At 44.1% G+C, this 18,643-nt stretch overlaps 1 protein-coding gene and 1 long non-coding RNA gene across 5 annotated transcripts in view; one reads left to right on the top strand and one right to left on the bottom strand.

Annotated features, from left to right (window-relative positions):
* The window catches only part of LOC135410836 (uncharacterized), a 28,600-nt gene extending 10,601 nt beyond the window's left edge, over positions 1-17,999 (bottom strand). Inside the window, exon 1 of the long non-coding RNA XR_010428900.1 lies at positions 17,759-17,999. This is a non-coding gene — a long non-coding RNA (uncharacterized LOC135410836). The remainder of the gene's footprint in view (positions 1-17,758) is intronic.
* Positions 18,000-18,133: 134 nt separating this feature from the next.
* The window catches only part of AFTPH (aftiphilin), a 44,060-nt gene continuing 43,550 nt past the window's right edge, over positions 18,134-18,643 (top strand). For 3 of the 4 annotated variants that reach the window (XR_010428898.1, XM_064647637.1, XM_064647639.1), the window contains exon 1: positions 18,135-18,362. The gene's annotated coding sequence lies outside the window, so the exon portion shown is untranslated. Of the gene's footprint in view, positions 18,363-18,643 lie in introns of all 4 variants that reach the window. The other variant, XM_064647638.1, reaches the window with a different exon arrangement.

Here is an 18,643-nt window from a genome sequence, read left to right as displayed (position 1 = left end):
TCTTCTAAGAATAGAGGCTGGCTCTGAAACATCACATTGGCTCCAGCATTCTCTGAAAGCTACACATTTCTCATCCTGTTCAGGTTTTGAGGCTTCAGTTTCCTCACTGCTGCCTTGCTAGACCAGGGCTGTGATGCCAGGAGGGGTCATTCTGTGAAAGACCCTGACAAGGAGGTGTCTTTCAGCAGCTCTCTTCGGCAGAAGGAGACATGCTAGTCTCCCCCAGCAGTCAGGAGTGACAGCAAACCGGAGCTATGCTGACTCCTGGTTGGCAGAACAGGGCTTCCTTGTGACTCCAAGAGGCTGAGCCTGGTTAATTAGAAAAATTTCACTGAAGCTGAACAGTAAATCTAAGCAGCAAAGAGGAGGATTTCAGAGCTAAGCAATCTGACACTAACAGCAGAGCCATGCTCCCTGGGTGCCCAGAGGCCACGGGCAGGTGTTGCTTCTATTGAGCAGAGAAGAAAAGCTCCATTCTGTGGCCAAGCATGGATGAAGATGTTGGCGGTTTCTGACACTGTTCAGTGGCTCTGCCTTTGCCTGGCTCCAAAAACCCCTTTGATGGGCAAAAAGCCAGTGCTGACAGTATTGTAATGTATGACAAGCTCCAGTAGCAGCTCCAGCACTGCGTGCTCCAAGAGGCAAAGAGGATTCTTTCATCGCTGCTCTCTAAGAAATTTTCTGTTCAATGGGACAGATAATGGCTGTCTAGAAGAGATACAAACCAGTACTAAGAACAAAATGTGGCTCTAGGTAGAAGAAACATTCTCAGGAAAGCAACAGTTTCGCTACAATCTCCAGGGGAAAACAAAATATTTTAATTTAAAAGTACAAAGGCTTCAGCAGGGATAGGGAAGTTCCTTTTAAACCCTATTTTTGGATGAAAGATATAATGAGCTACAGTGGGTATTAAACAGACTCTGAGGGCCAAAGGTGGGAGCAGCTCTGGATTATTACATGGAGGCAGAACACAGCTTCCACATCCATTCCCTTCCATTTCCACTTCCTTTTCTCAGGAGTAGCCAGTCCTCTCCCTGAGAGAACCAGTGATGGAGGAACGTCAGAGGAACTCTTCTGTGGCTTCAGACCTTTATGTGTCTTCTACAGACACCAACCAAGGTATACCTTATTTAGTGCTGCTCACTGAAGAACTTCAAAGCATTGACATAATTTAAAATTCATGTTAATTCATGAATGGACCTTGCCATTTCTCTTATTACTGCTGTTATCCTACAAGCAGGGAGAGGGAAGAACGGAGATGCAACAACCACTTCTCAGCAATCAGTGCTGTCATTTGGAATGCACTGATTGGCACACAATGTCTCATCACTGTGACTTTTGGCTACAACACTGAAGTTCAGGCTCCCAAGCCCCCTCCTTTGCTCACCAGGCAGACATGTTATTTTGGGACAGAATATACAATGGTAAGGTTGAGTAATGCTATACACTGAGTAGCTCCTCTGGGATCAGAAGGACTCTTTGTAATGCAAAATCCTTCCAAAATATGAATTTTTTTATAATAGTAAAAATGAATGGTATTCTGTCAAATTTTTTTGCAGCTTCCACTGACTCACAGTGCCTTCAATTGCCATTTAAATAATGCAGAAGAGAAGCTGGAACAAGACCAGGTTTCTTGGCAGGGAGTTTGCTGCACCTTGAATTCAAAAGATGATGTGCACATGTTTCCCCAGACAAAATACAGCAATCACAACCTGAGTGATGAAAACAGGCTGATCTCTCTCAATTTTGGTGGAAGTACATTGATTGATAGCAACTGAGCACCTAAGAGTAGGAACTGGTTAAAGGTTCCCATAATAAACCTTACCTCTTTGAGCTATTCAGAAGATGCTCTTGGGCAAAATAACAGGATTCCATTTAGCAAAAGAAAGCACGTGATTGTCTTAATGCATTGTACAGCTGGAGCTGTGATAATGCAGGCTAGAAGATGATGTTTTAAAGTGAAAGGGAAATTAGTTGTAATTATAATTGTTGTTGTCTTTATGCAGTATGCCAGCTGTATTGATTACCTTCTTTCTGTGTGTCACTGGCAGCCAGGGAACATGATACATTATCTCGTGCTAGTGTTGGAGAGCAGCAGAGATTGGTGTATTTTTAGGAACAAGATTCCCGCAGTGTAACTGTGGCAATTGGATGATCATACACATGCATATTAAAATGCCAACAGATGAATTCCTGGACAGTGCCAGCAAACATTTCACTGTTTGGGGTAGGAGGAAAGGGCAGGAATGCACAGCTCAGAAATTCAACAACTGCAAGCACAGCAGTTTTACCTCGAAGAGTGTCCTCTGAGGGATTTGTGGCTCACATTGGTCAGTCTGAAAGGGAAGCTGTGAAAAAACAGAATCTTTCCCTTTTCCAGGATGAAAAGATGATACATTTGCAGATTAGACATGGTCCCATTACACAGGAAATTAGATCTCTGTACGAGTACAGAGAACTGATGGCCACCTCTACACATCCTTTAAGGGCCCAGTCCTGGGCCTCAGCCACCAGCAGACTGTGTTTGGGGTGCATCTGTTGCACAACAAATCATAGTGCAGAAGTCCCTGGCTCACTAAATCTCACCAGGACTGCAGAAGTGCAAGGCTTATTACTGGGCACAGACCTGCACAGATGTGGGCAGGCAGAGAGATGGTAGAGCCAAGTTGCCCGTAAGCAAAGCTGGTGGTGAGGCAACCAGGTGCTGCCTGTGCAGAGTCCATGTGTGGCAGCATCTGCTGGGAACTTATATGTCTCATAAAGCATTTATATGTCTCATGTCAGAGAACCTGTTTCAGACTCTCTGGGAATAATATCAGCCAGGTTACCAGTCCTGTAATTGTGCTGGCTTACACAGGACTTGTACAGGACCAGTGGAGGTCTGAACCTTTCCACTAAGAGCCAACCCAAGTGTCTCTAAGTAGAGCACACTGTGAGTTCACTTGTAGAAGAACTAATTAAAGTACACTTGGAGCATTCAGCAGTCATTCAAGTGGTGTCAGACAGATGTCTTCTATATAGTGTACACTGTTAGTGTATTCAATATAAACAAACTGATAGTCACAGGCCATCACAGGAGCACGGTGACTATTGCACTGGATAAATCTGGCAGTCCAAATAGCTCACAACTTTGGTTATGTTAACTGGAATGTGTTTTGGAGGACAGCACAAGGGATGCTGTGACAGACAGCTATAGCATAGCTGGCTACAGATAGATTTTTCTTTCAGTTCTCTGTAAGTAGGATTAGTCTGAAGCCTATTCAATAATCTTGAATTTTATGTATTTATCACTGATATTGCAGTGATTGCAACTGGTGTTGGAGGATATTTAATGCCTGATCTTTTTCAGGATCCTGTTACATTTATGCATATGGATATTGTTCATGAATGGCAACATACTACTTGCAAAGAAAATTCCTGTCTGTCTTTGATGTACCTCTCTTCTGTCTCATTATGTGCCCTTTTATCACTTAATAGGTAGATGAATTAAGAGAAGACCATAAACTAACTTCTCAGTGTCATTTAGCTTTCTATACACTTTCATCATGATCACCTCTTTCAAGGTATCCAGACCTTTTCAACCTAATGACCACATAACAAACTGGAATCTTTTCTAAAACATGACTTCAATCCACGCTGTAAGAATTAACAATCACCAGAGTCAAAGCAAATTGCAGGTGGTGGTATATTACCCAACATCCTGATGCAAAGGTAAGATAAAGGCCTACTCCAGGGGTGTAGCACAACACAAAATCCAAGTGTACAGACTTTGCATATCAAATTTTATCTTTATTCCAGAAAAGCCTCTAATTATGCTGAAATGTGTGCTTTTAAGCTTTCCTACAGCTGGCCTTAAGGAAACTCCCCCTCAATTAACTGCAGCAAATGACTCCTTCTGTGTCATTCTCTCCCCACAAGGGATTTTAGGTACTAAATCTACATAGACACATCACCAGACCAAACAGACCTCCATCTCCTCAGCTTGTTCCCACCTGCCCCTGGCCAGCCTCCAGATAATTTTCGTGTCTTCCTTTATGTTAAAGCCATCTTTTTCTACCTGCAGTGCTGGAAGGGAGTAGCCAGTCTCTCAGAGCACACCACTCTGCAGGGAACAGCTTGTTCTGGAGAGGGCACAGCAGGAAAAAACATCCTTCATAGCACTCAGGGAGATGTGAGCCAGGTTTCAAACAGAAGGCCACAATTTGGTCACTGCCAGAGACTGCCCATCTTGGGCACGCAGCAGCTCCATTTTTGCCATCTTCTAAGCTGCTTAGTTTAGACCTCAACCAAATCCAAAGGGAGATTCTGGTTACCTTCACAGGTGAACTTCCATATACGGCCATGAAGCCGCAGGCTGTGATGGTTGGCATGCAGGTATATGTCAGCATGCCAAAACCTCCACAGCAACTTGTAACCAGCGTACACAAATAAAATTACACATGCATTTGTTGGGAGAAGGTGGTAGAGTGACTCGAACATGTGTCAACAGTTTCCTGGGGTGAGGATTTAAAAGTGCTATTTGGTGCAATTTTTTGTTTTGCTCAGGGGAGCTGAGTGACGACATTAATGAGAAAACTGGAAGCCTTTCAGTAGTAATTCAGTCTGGTCTCTGTGGGTTCCCCATATAGGCAGTGGAAAGAGAGATGCTTCTCCAGAGGATGATTTAGCAGAGAGAATTTTGATGCCCTGAATGGTTTTCCAGAGGCCTTTGCTCCAATGATTATACAAGAACCTTGAGGACATTCACTTCCTACCAAACACCCAAATGTAGATGCCTGATCTCCTTTTCACACACATACACACCCTGTGTTTGAAATTAAAAAAAAAAAAAAAGATATATACAACAGGAAACAACAGGCCACAGATGGGTGACTCCAGATGTTTCCTTTAGCACCTGTTAATAGGAAAGAAACTACCACCCTAAGAAAATAAAAACCAGCAAAAGCTTTCAGTGCTGAAGGCAGAGGGTTATGCATAACTAACACAATAAAGAAGTCTCTTGCAATTTTGCTTTCACAGGGGTTCACCTGTCTTGACAGGCTTGGAAAGAGATATGAATTAAAAGCCTTGGAAGAAGTCAAGGCACTTGGGGAGCACCTGCACAACATCACTCTTCAGCATTCCACAGGCAGTGCAAGCATCTTCTACACTCAGGAGTAAGAAACAGTACACTCTATCAAATAGCAATGCTAATAGTGTGGGAAGGGCTCTATAAACATGTGACCTTTATTTATTTTTAATTACTTTCCATACTGCTGAGAGCAGAGTTTCTTATTAGCCAGATCCAAAGTAATTATTGGTTATGGGAACTTTAAGTGGCTTGCAAGCAGGTCTTGCATTGCCAGAAACAGGTGGCAATAAGAAAACACTGTGTGCCTCCCTTTCCACTAAAAGTAAAACCAGATAAAGCAGAACTGTATTTCAAGAGAGCAGATTTATCACTTTTCTTAAACTGAAGAGGGCGAATTTTTTTGTCACTGTCCTTTTTGAATTTTTCAGCACTGGCATATATATAGGAAGGCACAGAGCAGTGCCTTCTTGGAACTGAAGATACACAGTAGCTCTTGGCTGGTGGGTTTCTTTACAAACAGAACTGGAAGTGCTAAATGTTTCAGTATTCAGCCTTCATTCCTTGGTGGACTCCTACTCTTGAATGAAGAGGAAAAAATGCTGGTACTCCACAGATGTTGAGGAGGTTACAGCAGCAAACAAATCTGACCTGAGCTGCTTTGCCTTGCCAGTTTTGTGCATAGCTTACCATTTTAGCATAGAATCATAGAACATGCTGAGCTGGAGGGAGCCATTAGGATCATCAGGACACCCCAAGAATCACACCGTGTGCCTGAGAGCATTGTCCAAATGCTTCTTGAACTCAGACAGGCTTGGTGCTGTGACCATTTCCCTGGGCAGCCTGTTCCAATGCTCAACCACCTTCTGGGTGAAGAACCTTTTCCTAGTATCCAAACTAAATCTCACCTGATTCAGTTTCATGCTATCCCCTCAAGTCCTGTCATTGGTCACGAGAGTGAAGAGGTTGGTGCCTGCCCCTCTGCTTCCCCTCATGAGGATGTTGAAGACCACAACTGAGGGTCTCCTCTCAGCCTCCTCTTCTCCAGGCTGAACAGACCAAGTGCTCTCAGCTGCTCCTCATAAAGCTTCCCCTCCAGACCCTTCCCCATCCTTGTGGCCTCCTTTGGATGCTCTCTAACAGTTTAGTGTCTTTTTTGTATTGTAGTGCCCAAGGTGATGCTGCACCAGTGCAGAGTAGAGCAGGATGATCCCCTCCTTTGACTCCAAAGGGGCCAAATGCCAGGGATGGGTGAATGACCATTAGCTACATAAAGTCTGATTCAGCCTATTTTGGAGTGCTTTACCAAAATGTACACATACCAGGTATTAAGTGATGCCCTGTGGGGGAATGGGACAGAAATCATTTGTTGAGCTCAGTCTCAGATCATGTACGTGAGCCCTCCCACAAGGCCAGAGCCTTTACAAAGGATGGGGAATGGGCAGAGCGCCCGAAAACGGAAAGGGAACAGTCCTGTGGCTCTGCACAGAGACAACACTCCTCCAGCTGTTTATTTAGCTGCAGTCAGAATGCATCCTATTTTGTGAATCTGCCAGCACACAGGAAAAAAACATGGGATTGAAACCCCTTGCTCAGCAGATGCAGGACACAGGCTTTTCACTTTCTAAGACAATATTATTTTTATATGCAGTCTTAGCTAAACTCAGGAGTCCTGATGTGTTCTAACTCACTTCAAATTCCTTGTCTACTTTGTCCAGCTACAGACTGATCAAAGATTTGGGGCTACAGGCTCTAATGGACTGCAGCAACCGAGGGACAATGATAAGTTCATTTTGTTAAACCTGAAGACTTCAGGAATACAACGCTTTGCATTCACAGGTATTTTTTATTGCCAGTGGCATTTAGGATGGTGAAGTCTTTGGAGCATAAACAGTGCCTGAATATTTTGGGGTTTTTTTACTTATGCCTATTTTACAGTCTCCATATCAGGATAATCCATTTTAATACACCCCAAGGAAATGAGGAGAAAACCCTCAGATTCCTAATTAGATTAGGGCTATACTAAACTTTTCATGGGCAAAGATCAAGGCAAGGGTGATCCTACTCTGTCAGAGAGACAGCACTAAGGATGTAATTTAAAGATAATGGAAGTTAAAGAATGAGATTACAAAGAAGGAGTGGGACAGAGTTTTCTTGGTTCTAATTGCAGCTGGCTCCTCTGCGGTATCCTCTGGAAGAATCTTACATGGGAGCAGCCCATTAGCTGTAAAAGATCATGCATAAAAGCCTCAGAGAAAATAATCTTCATGCAGACAAGCAATATTAATCATCAAAAAACCAGGCATCTCTTTTTCTTTTTGTCCTTTACCAAAAAAGTGTAAATTCATACAGGCAGTCACACATAGATTTATTCCCAATCTTCAAAATTATTTTAATGCCAATGAGTCCAAAGCCTACATATGTGTGTTAGGTAGATATCACTAGAGCTTGTTGCATTCTACCAACAGAGCCACTTATCACCTACCATCCCTAGGGAGACCCCTCTCTTCTAGCAACCACTGCCTTGGTAAAAACAGTGATTCTGGTCTTTCATAGCTGAGCAGTACCAGTGCAATGAGAAGCACAAACAGCACCTTTGTGCACCAGTGAAGGTCCTGTGGGTCATTTTTCTTTTCTGGGAGCTGAAATGGTTTAATTCAACATCAAGGTGTTAGATCACAAGGAACTCACAGGAATAAAATTAGTACTCAAAAGTTCACACAAATGCTACATATTTCCCACACGTTAGCTGCCACAACTGCAGAGATTGTTTCCCGTTCTTCATGGAAGTCACTCATTCCATATCATAATATTTGACTTCCAAGGGGAACCTGGAGACCACTGCAAGGCTTACCTAGAGCCAGCATTAGACTGGGGTCCAACACAGCTCTAATCTATTCCTATTTATCAGTTCCAGTGCAGGGAAAAAAATGGCAAGACACAGCTCAGGGTGTAACCGTCCAGCCTATCCCACAGAAAATCTGACACTTTTCACACATGAAGGTTTCCCACAGGCAAGAATGAGCCTTGAAAAGCTACAGAGATAAGTTTATAATGCAGTGATGACTCCTTCTATACCATCAAGAGAGCAAAACACACCACAGACACTTAACTGCAGCAGGCCCTGGGGCATGCTTGTAGCTGTGCGATGCAACCAGAATACATGTTAAAAAACAGAGCAATAATAAAGTAATAATTGTGAAGGGGGAAGAAACCTATCTGATCCACTCTTAAACTGAATTAAAGGCACCACAACAGTGTGCATATAACAGAATCTGACTCAGAGGAAACTGGTCCAGCACTGTAAAAGCAAACCAGCTCCAAGGCAAACTCGAGCACACGGTGACTCTCTGTCATGCTCTGTAGCAGGTTATTGCCCTGGGTTTCTTCTATGTAGCACAGTGTTGTAGCTCTGTCTGCCTGCATCTCTGTCAGATTGAGAAAGGTGGACTCTCCAGAGAAGTGGCCTAGCTAGTAAGGGTGTATAAATCATCAGTCAAAACCAGGGATGTGTAAGTAACACAGGCCTCTCTGAAGGCACAGCCTGTAGGATAATTTAAGCATGTCTTGATAATGTAGAACTGCAGAGTGGAAAAATCTTCTCAGTGTAACCTGCTGTCAAACTGCATCTGAAGACATTTATACAGAAAGATCAGAAGACTCATGGATCAGCAGCCACGAAGTGGATACACCATCCATCCATTACTGGCTGGCTACGAGCAAGAGGAGAATAGGTCAGTTTGTGACAACTACCCCAGCAGGTTCAGTCTACATCTTCCTCACCCCTGAAGCAGCCCTGTGAAGGGCCATCTGACAGCAATTGAGTTCCATCAGCACAGTTCAGATAAAATGATCCCAGAAGGTACAAGAGGACATGCTGGGGGGGGGGGGGGCAGTCGTGTGCTAAAATGGCTACATTATTTTTGAACAAAAGCTGGTTCACATCCCACCACCTCTTTGAATAAGAAGAACAAGCATTTGACTGGTGGGAGATCTTTGCAGTGCTCCTGGAACTCCCTCCTGCTCCACAGGATGATATGCACAGAAGTCTTTGTTCCTCAAAAAACCCAGGCCATCGCCAACAGGTTTTGTATCAAGAATTAGTTGCTGCTCAGAGAACAGTGGAAGATCTCATAAACTGCAACGTTTGAGACAGGCTGCCAAGGAGATGGAGGTCTGATTTTGGAAGACAGCTGCATCACTAGCAAGGGTCATGCATCTTGGCCTTTCCACAGAGAAGAACTTGTTGGAGACTCCACCCAGTATGATACAGTGGTATATACCCAGTACAAGAACGGTGAGTTACTAAGGATATGCTCTCTGCCCAGGGGATTTCTTGCCAAAGGAGACAAGACCATTTGCAGCAAAATATGGATAAATATGGATAAAATATGGATTGTGGCCAAATTTGGAAATAATTATGTCTGTTCTGCTCTTATAACATTCCACAACTGGGCAATTGGCCTAATGCCATTTCCATGCAAACCAATTGGAGGTTGGCCATCAGTCTTTCATTTAAATCCACTGAACTGCTGACCTACATCCGACTGAGCAGACAGAAAAGACCCTGTGGCCTACATTATAAACAATTCGATAAAGGCAGTGAAATCAAGACAAAAGATTCTCCTTTGAAACATTTGGCAATCAGCTTGTGCTGAGAATCAAGGCTCCTTGCAACAAGCCCTAGACCCTATAAAATGAAACTTTTTTTAATCTCCAGGGTTAAAAACTGAAAGCTGTGAGACAAATTCATCACTAATGCAGACCCCTTGAGTTCAATAAGCTTAGAGATGGGGTGGCTGCAGCTCACTGCTCCCTGGAAATGCCACAAGCTGCACTTAAACCGTACGGTTGGTGCAGAGATGCAAAGAATGGTGAGGGGAGGCACACCCTGGCAAGGGCTCCTGCAGAGTACATCAGTGACACCATGTAAGCCTGATGGGATCACATTTGCTTTCTAGAACCAAGAACGTGACTGAGAGACAGCATCCGTTTCCCAGCACTAAAACCCAGTTAGCCATGATGTAGAAAAGAGGGTTTCTTCTCAGGGTCTAATGAATTTAAACAGATTGCTCAGGTACCTGGATTTACCTAATCTCATCTTTCCTAGCTCTCCTCATGGAAACAGAGCTGGTTCAGCTGCTCTCCAGAGATCTCTGACTGATTCTGGTTATTGAAGGGGTGGAGGTTGGACTTTTCATCTCCTCATCTGCCCCACTGTCTCTGTGCTTGCCTTTGTCATCCTGCTGTTTCCCTCCCTGACCTGTTCTCCACAGTCCCCTCCGCCCGCTCCTTCCCCCACTCTGCCTGTTCCTAGTACAAATGTCAGGCATTCACTCTTGCCTCTTTTCTTTCTGCTTGTGAGACAACAGCAGGGGATGACACAGAGATTAACAGATCCCTCCACCTGAGGGGCTCACCCTGACTGCTGGTGCAGCCAAGGGTCGATTGCATGCAGGATTCCTGTGGCTGACAGTACTTCTGTTAGCACTCAAACACATTGTAGCTATCTGGAGCACGGTATTTTCTCTCTAGATTCTGTCTTGTTGCTTATGACAACAGCCTTGTCAGGTAGTTTAGGATCAGGTATGGCAAATCTCACATATTTCTTGTGTAAGAGCTTTCAAGAAAGCAATGCTGTTTTTCCGAGACCTAGCCTTGTTCTGTGCCTACATCCCAGACGCTTTGCATCTCAATGAATGTAGATCAACAAAGCAAACCTATTGCAGAAAAATATTACAGAAGATAAATTTGGCATATGTGGTACTGAAACAAAGCATCAGATATGAGTCTGAAAGACGAGAAGGATTTTGACAAATATCTGTGAAAGGAACCACTTTCCTTGCATATCAGTTGCATTTGAGACAGAAGTTGTCATTAGCTCAGAAAAACCTCACCCATTTACATTTTAAAACCTGGAACTGAATCCTACTTTCATTTATACTTAATGGACATTTTGTCATTCACTGTAAAGAAAAAAAGGACATGATCTTCGTAAAAAAATTCTCAAATTATTTTTATTGATAAGCATCACTGCCAGTCACACAACATTGGTTTGTGAGGAAAACTTGATCAAAATACCTGAATCTGGCACTTGAATTTCACTGACTGTGTTGACATACAGAAGTGAACTTGTGTAATTACAACAGGATATTGCAAGTCCTCTGAAATATATACAAAAAAAACAGCTGTAGAGGTAAGTTTCGGTGTCCCTAAACCTCAAAAAAACCAACCAAACAACACATTCCCAAACTCTAAGATGCCTTAGAAATGAAAAGGTCTTAAAATAGATGATAATAGAGATTACAGAACATATATGCTACTACCCTGCACAGCTCAGTGTGCAAGAGACTGCTGTAATAGTGCCTATCACATACACAGAGTAAGTACTTTGGACTTTGGAATTTCCTGATGGGTGTTCGGAGCCTCTTGACTCCTGTCGTCACAGAGAGGAGCTGACGCACAAGGAAGGAGGATGATTATGGAAATCAACTCACCTTTGTCCAATAAATAAATAAGTTCATTAAAACAGAAAAATGGTCTTAACCATTTTGAGGACTTTTCATCTTAAATGTAAAAAGCTCACAAGCCATGCCTCTTAAAGGCAAAATGAATAATTTTGATTTCTTTTCTTAATGGTTTTCTACATTTAGAGCCTTTATTAAAAAAAAATATTTAGTTGCACTGGAAAGCTTTGCTACTGAGGGCACTAGAAATCCTGCTTTCCTGCTGACAGCTGAGGTACTCACACAATACCATCCTCTAGGAGAAGCAAGTATTGTCAGACCTTGGTTTGGCTATTGACTCTGCTGACAAGCTTTACCACCATCAATATGTACACACACTAAAATACACTTTGCACAGGCTGATGATGAGCTATATATAAAAATAGGTTGAGGTCAAGTATACACATAGTATTGCCACACTGAAGTCATTAACTTCTACCACTTGGAGGATGTGGTCTAGACCATGGCAGGTAAGGTGGGGCTGTTTTGACATTCATGATCTGATTGATCCACTGGGTAGCCCTCATATGGCAGGAATGTGAGCCTTCATGTTCATTAGACGCTCCAGATCAGCTGCAAACATGGTCAAGACTCAGAAAGCAGTTCCTTAAAAGAAGAAAACAAGCAAACAAACAAAACCAAGCAAAAAAACCCCAAGTGAAACAAACAAAAAAAACACCCTCCCAACAAACACTGTTGAATGGCAACAACCCTATCCTTGCTCAAATAAGCCTAAGCCAAAACACAAAGAACCTATATTCAGATGTAAGAAACTTCTAAAATAACTGCCATTTCATCTGTTTTCTGTAACTACACAGGGTTCTTTGTAGTTAACACATTCAGGCTTGTTTAAGGACAGTTCTGGACTTTTTAATGGCCTGTGAATCACAAGAGAACGGGCTGCTGATGTAGCAATGCCTTCTCACTTTTGTACTATGACTACATAGTACATAGTACAGGTAGCCAAGGAGATTTGTAAAAAGTAATAACAAACTTGCACTCCAAACAGAAGATCTCTTTGTTCCATCTAAAACATACATTACAATGCTTTATACTTCATGCCACTGCAACTAGTACAGATGGAGACAGTCCTTTCCTTGAGGAGCTGGGAAAAGCTGAAACACCTTTGTTGGATAACCAAAACAAGAGAAACCAGTGCCTGGCCATTCTGCATGCCCAGAGCTCAATGCTAAAGGAGTAGCAATGATGCAGAAGACATGGGATTTGGGATATTTACTAGAGTATCCCAGAGCCTCTGAAAAGCTTTGAGGGGGACCAGTCCTGCAAGGAAACAGTGCATCTCCACTTAAGGTGCAGATTTGGGGTGGAGTTCAAGGCAACAACCACTCCTCAAAGAAACAAGCATCCACTGCTCATAGATCTGTTTTAGCATCTTTCAATGCCAAAGGACAGTGTAGTTTAGTAACAGGCTGCTTTAGTAAGTTCACTCTTTGCTCAGCTGCACCTTTGTTTAACTCAGCTAACAGTAACTGCAGGATTTTTCTTTTAGTAACTGATGTCCATTTAGAAGCCAGCATAAAGCACATATTATTCATTCAGCTAGCTTTGACAATGCCCATGTTATGAAATGACAGCCACAAAAATTTTCATGTAAAGCTTTCGAGGTTCATTGGTGAATTCAGTCAGAAAAGCTCTTTCTGCTTGCTAATGTAGTAGTAGGGTTATTTCAGCTATACATGTCTCAGATAAATGCAATTTTACTGAATTAAAAACATGTCAGAGAAACATGCCAATTCATTTTCATGTCAGGATGGGAAAAAGCCTAAAAGCTCTGTGAAGATGAATTGCAATGGTTTCATAGAATCACAGAATCATAGACTATGCTGAGATGGAAGGGACCCAACAGGATCATCAAGTCCAGCTCCTGGCCCTGCACAGAACACATCACACCATGTGCCTGAGACGTTGTGTTGTCCAAGCACTTCTTGAACTCAGACAGGCTTGGTGATGTGACTTCTTCCCTGAGGAGCCTCTTCCAGTGCCCAGCCACCCTCTGGGTGAAAAATCTTTTCCTAATATCCAACCTAAATCTCCCCTGACTCAGCTTCATGCCATTTCCTCGAGTCCTGTCACTGGTCCACTTCCTCTTGTGAGGATGTTGAAAACCACAATGAGGTCTCCCCTCCATCTCCTCTTCTCCAGGCTGAACAGACCAAGTGACCTCAGCCGCTCCTCATACGGTTTCTCCTCCAGAGCCTTCACCATATTTACTGCCCTCCTTTGGATGCTCTCTAACGGCTTAATGTCTTTTTTCATATTGTAGTGCCCAAAATATTCACGGTGAGGCTGCCCCAGTGCAGAGCAGAGCAGGACAATCCCCTCCCTCACCTGGCTGGCGATGCTTTGCCTGATCCCTCCCAGGCTGGCCCTCCTGGCTGCCAGGGCATTGCTGACTGATATTCAATTTGCCTCTGACCAGGACCCTCAGGTCCCTTTCCACGGCGCTGCTTTCCAGCATCTCATTTCTCATTCCCCAGTCTGCCTGTACATCTAGGGCTGCCCCATCCCAGGTGCAGAATCCAACACTTGCCCTCGTTAAACTTCATATGGCTGGTGATTGCCCAGTCCTCTAATTTGTCAGGGTCTCCAAAGATGATTTTAAATTCGTTTTATGGATAATTTCAATTCTTTAATGTCTGATTCAATTGTAAATTAAAAAAAAAAAAAATCAAGTAGGATAATTTCTTGACTATCTAGTTTCTGCTCAGCAGCGTTGCCAGATACAGCACAGAAGGAAGCAAACTGCTTGAAGTTTGGAGATTTATCTAGTCCTTGATTAGAGCAAGTTTCTTCCCCACCGAGTGGGGAAGGCAGAAATATCTTGCACTGCCAGGAGCCATGTTGTACTATATGTATTTTTGAAATAAAAAAGAAAAAGAGCTGCACTATCCACTACTAACAGCCCAACATATTTCAGAAGATATTCTGCACCACACTACACAATATATGGTACAGCTTATAGTATAACTAAAATCTACATTCAGGAACCATGTTGTAAACTTCAAAATGAAAAATTAAAAGCTAAATTTTTTTCCCTGTAAATACTACATACTCAATTTTTTGAGAACTATGAATTATTAAGTTTTATGGAGGACATGGATGTAGACCATAACAAGTTGCCCCTGCCATCCTAAATTTCCAACCCAGGAGGAGTGTCTGAGTCTCCAGACCACGCAGGTTTTTGGGAGAGCCTTTCTGAATCATCTTGACACACCACGAGACCTTTTTCCATCTGAGACTTCTGGGAAGGCTGCGCCCTCTCCTGGCAGTTCAGGACTCAGCGATTGATAAAGCTGCTCTGCTGCAGCCAACAAGTCAAAGCTTAACCTCGGAGTTACTAAGACCAGAACTGCTCGATTTAAAACCTCTATTGCACTACGCAGAAGGGCTTCCTTGAGATGAGTTATAGTAAAATTGAGATGGGTCTATTGAAATTACGACTTTTTTTCACCATGCTGTAAGGAAATAAATGGCTTGGAAGTACACGCTTTAAAAACACCTCCCCATATGTTTGAAAATGGATAAAATACCATGCTAGAATCATCTCCAAATAAGATACAGTGTTTACAATCCATGCAATTCTGTAAAGGAAAGTTTCATATGTTAAAAATATAACCTTGAAATTAGTGTCGTAAGCCATGAATTCCATTTCACAGAACTAATACATAATACGGCTAATGCTATTATAAAGAGTCAGTCTGCCTTCTCAAGCAAATGTAATCTCCCTGAACCAGCAAAGCTGATGCAGGAATGACTAAAGAAATCCCACACATCTTTTCAATCATTCACACTATGTCTAAGTGAATATCACTTTCTTTTTTTTTATATATGAAATGTTTACCTCTTGTCTGATCCTGCATTCAAGTTAAATGAATTTTATGTATTCATAACTGCATATTGATTAAAGCTTCAGGTCCTGGAACATTCTAAATACTACTGAGAAAGATAGAAAAGAAAAATTTCCTCTGGTTAGACTGGCAGGGACTATTTGGAGGGATTTTCTGCCTTTCTTTGTAGCTTAGGATATGAGCCACTTCCGCAAATCATGTGGGAATTTTACTTTAAAAATTTCCTTCTACTCTAGAACCTAATTACTGACACTGTTGATCTTTCTGGCCCTCTTTCTGAGGCACATGATTGTGCTCGTGGTTTTGGACTTTTGCACAAGGGCTTTACTATTTTTTTTTTTAGGTGCTAGTGTTGTAAAATGTGGAATATGTGGAATTTTCTTAAGAAAGGATGTTCTTTGATGTTTGATCTTTGTATACTTTCAAGCCTAATCAACAAGAAGGGAGACTTAATCCGTTAAACAGATCACAGCTAACAAGTAAGCTCTAAGTGATGTCCAGGTGTTAGAAAAACTAATTACTTGCGGGTAGAATTGCCTTGTTAAGGTTTAGGTTTGGATATGCTTCAACAGTCTCAGACCTAGAGGGAGGTTAACAAAGCCTGGGAAGGAGGATGTACCACTGATAGCAGACACAAAGAACGCAAGATTTGGGGGCCACAAGGACATTTGGCAGAAGTCCCAAGATAAGGAAGAAACTAATAAAGCCAACTCAGCAACTGTGCTGGATCAGCTCTGACAGGGTAAAAGGTAATTCTGGCAGGGGCAGATCATGGCCACAACTCGGAGACCACTGACCCAAGAAACACACCAACCCCAAAAAAGAGAAAGACTGAGCATGTGGACGAACTACCCTGAGAAGCTAAAGAGTCATTAACCAATAGAAGACAGAGCATTAATTAATAAGAGAACATATATCCAATGAACACTAATTCCTTTTTTTGGTAAAATGTATAAATAGTAAAAAGTTTTGATAGTTGGCGTGCTTGATTTGTGGAACACCAGCGAGCACCCAGGCTTGCACAACTCCAAAATAAGTAATCAATGTCTCTGTCTAGTGTGTAATTATTGGCTTTTTGCACACCAGGTAATGAATCTGATTTTTCTGGAAACACGAGGGTTCGTGTTGCTGTCTGTGGAGCCTACGGGCAGCGTGTTATTCCGTATGATCATTCAAATGATCGATCAGCAGCTGTAAAAGAGAAGGTAATTATTATTTTACCTCCTCTAATTATATTATTTACAATAGGGTGATTAACACTCATAGCCAATGACCACCAATTAAACGCAGCTGGAATGGAAAATGATTCTTCGTGGGCCAGCGCCACACACTGAGGTATACTTTGGGACCCTGGAACTTCACGGCTACTGCCAGATATCCAAAAAAAAGCTCTAGTTTGTCTGTTGCTTTACAACAAATTATTTAACTGCTTTTACAGGATCTTCTCTGTACCTTTACAGTTTGTAAAACACATTGTACACATTGTACACTGGTTGAAGGTCAAAGACTGCTAAATTACCTTCTTTCCTATTCCCCCATGCTTCTCCTTCTGTCCTGCCAGGTCAGCACAAGCTTTACTCTTGCGTTTCTGACGCTAAGATGGAAAAAAAGGGAACAGCCACCAGGCGGCGAAATAATAGAGAATTAATCACACAGCCTTGTTAATAGTCACCCATGAGCATGTTCAGCTATTGTAACAGGATTCCTAACGTCACAGAAACACTCCATTAACAATATAATTCCCCCATGCTTCACAAAAGCCTTCTACTGCTTATTAAATTATTGCGTTAATTATAATTACTCTTAAAGGCATTTTTATTCCACAAACCTATCTCAAACGTGAAAAGTTCTGCAAATGGCCTTGTTTTAAGCCTTCCCTCAGCCAAAGTACTGAGTACGTAAATACCTGGTGTGTGTGTGTAGATACGGCCTCTGGAGGAAGCAAGGAGGAGGCTCGGGGGTGACCTTATTGTTCTCCACAACTACCTGACAGGAGGTTGTAGCCAGGTGGGGATCGGCCTCTTCTCCCAGGCAACCAGTGACAGGACAAGAGGACACAGTCTAAAGCTGTGCCAAGGGAGGTTTAGGTTGGACATCAAGAAGAATTTTTTCACAGAAAGGGTGATTAGATACTGGAATGGGATGCCCAGGGAGGTGGTGGAGTCACCGTCCCTAGAGGTGTTTGAGGAAAGAAAGGCTGGACATGTCACTCAGTGCCACGGCCTAGTTGACACAGTGGTGTTCTGTCACAGGTTGGACTCGGTGATCTCAGAGGCCTTTTCCCACCTAACTAATTCCGTGATTCTTCAACAAACCTTTGATATCACGCTCCACTCGCTGTTTTACTATCGCGATTCGCCAGCGCGTTGGAACCGCCGTGCGGGGCTCAGTTAACCACCGCCGAGGGATGAATGGCAGGCTCCGCACGCTGTGGTTCTAAATTTTAACACGCGCCTGCTCGCGGTCGGAACCAGGCGGCCTTTAAGGTCCTTTTCCACCCAGTCCGCTCTGGGACCCCGTGTGCTCCAAGACGGAGCACAGAGCACACAAAACACACAGACACACACAACACGCTCGTTTCATTCCTTTATTTGCGGCACTGACCGCCCTCGCCGTCCCCGCTCGCCGGCCCGGCCGGACGTGACGCGGCGCGGGGGCGGCGGCGCGGGGAGCGCCGGGAGGCCGGGGGGCGGTGGCGGGGCAGGAGGCGGCGGCCGGAGGGGGCCGGGCCGCAGCGACGCGGTTCCTGTCGCCCACAGCGGCTCCCCCTCCATGGCGGTTGCCGCGGGAGGCCGCAGATAACCGGCCGCGGCCCCCTCTCCTCTCCCCTTCCTTCCCTGTCCCCCCCCCCTTCCCTGTCCCCCTCCCCGCCCGCAGCCATGCCCGCCCGGGCCCCGCCGCCCCTCGCGCAGCCCGCAGGTAAGAGACGGTGACGGGGCGGCTCGTCCGCTCCGGGCCTGGCCGGGAAAGGGCAGCGGGGAACCCTCGGCGGGGCTGCGGCGGCCGGGGCCTGGCGGGGCAGCGCCGTCCTTTTCCCCTTCGCCCCCGGGGGAGGGCGGCGGGGCCGGGCCGGGCCCCGCGGGGCAGGGCAGGGCAGAGCAGGGGGGAGCCCCGCGGGTCCCTCTCGCTGAGGCGCCGCTCCCTCGGCTCGTCCCGGCTTTGTCCTTCGGCGGGGCCCCAGCGCGGGGTGCCCCGCGGTG

Source organism: Pseudopipra pipra, chromosome 3 (assembly GCF_036250125.1).
Source record: "Pseudopipra pipra isolate bDixPip1 chromosome 3, bDixPip1.hap1, whole genome shotgun sequence".
NCBI classification, from domain to species: Eukaryota; Metazoa; Chordata; class Aves; order Passeriformes; family Pipridae; genus Pseudopipra; species Pseudopipra pipra.
Note: the sequence above shows the minus strand (reverse complement) of the source record. Positions and strands in the feature narration are given on the sequence as shown.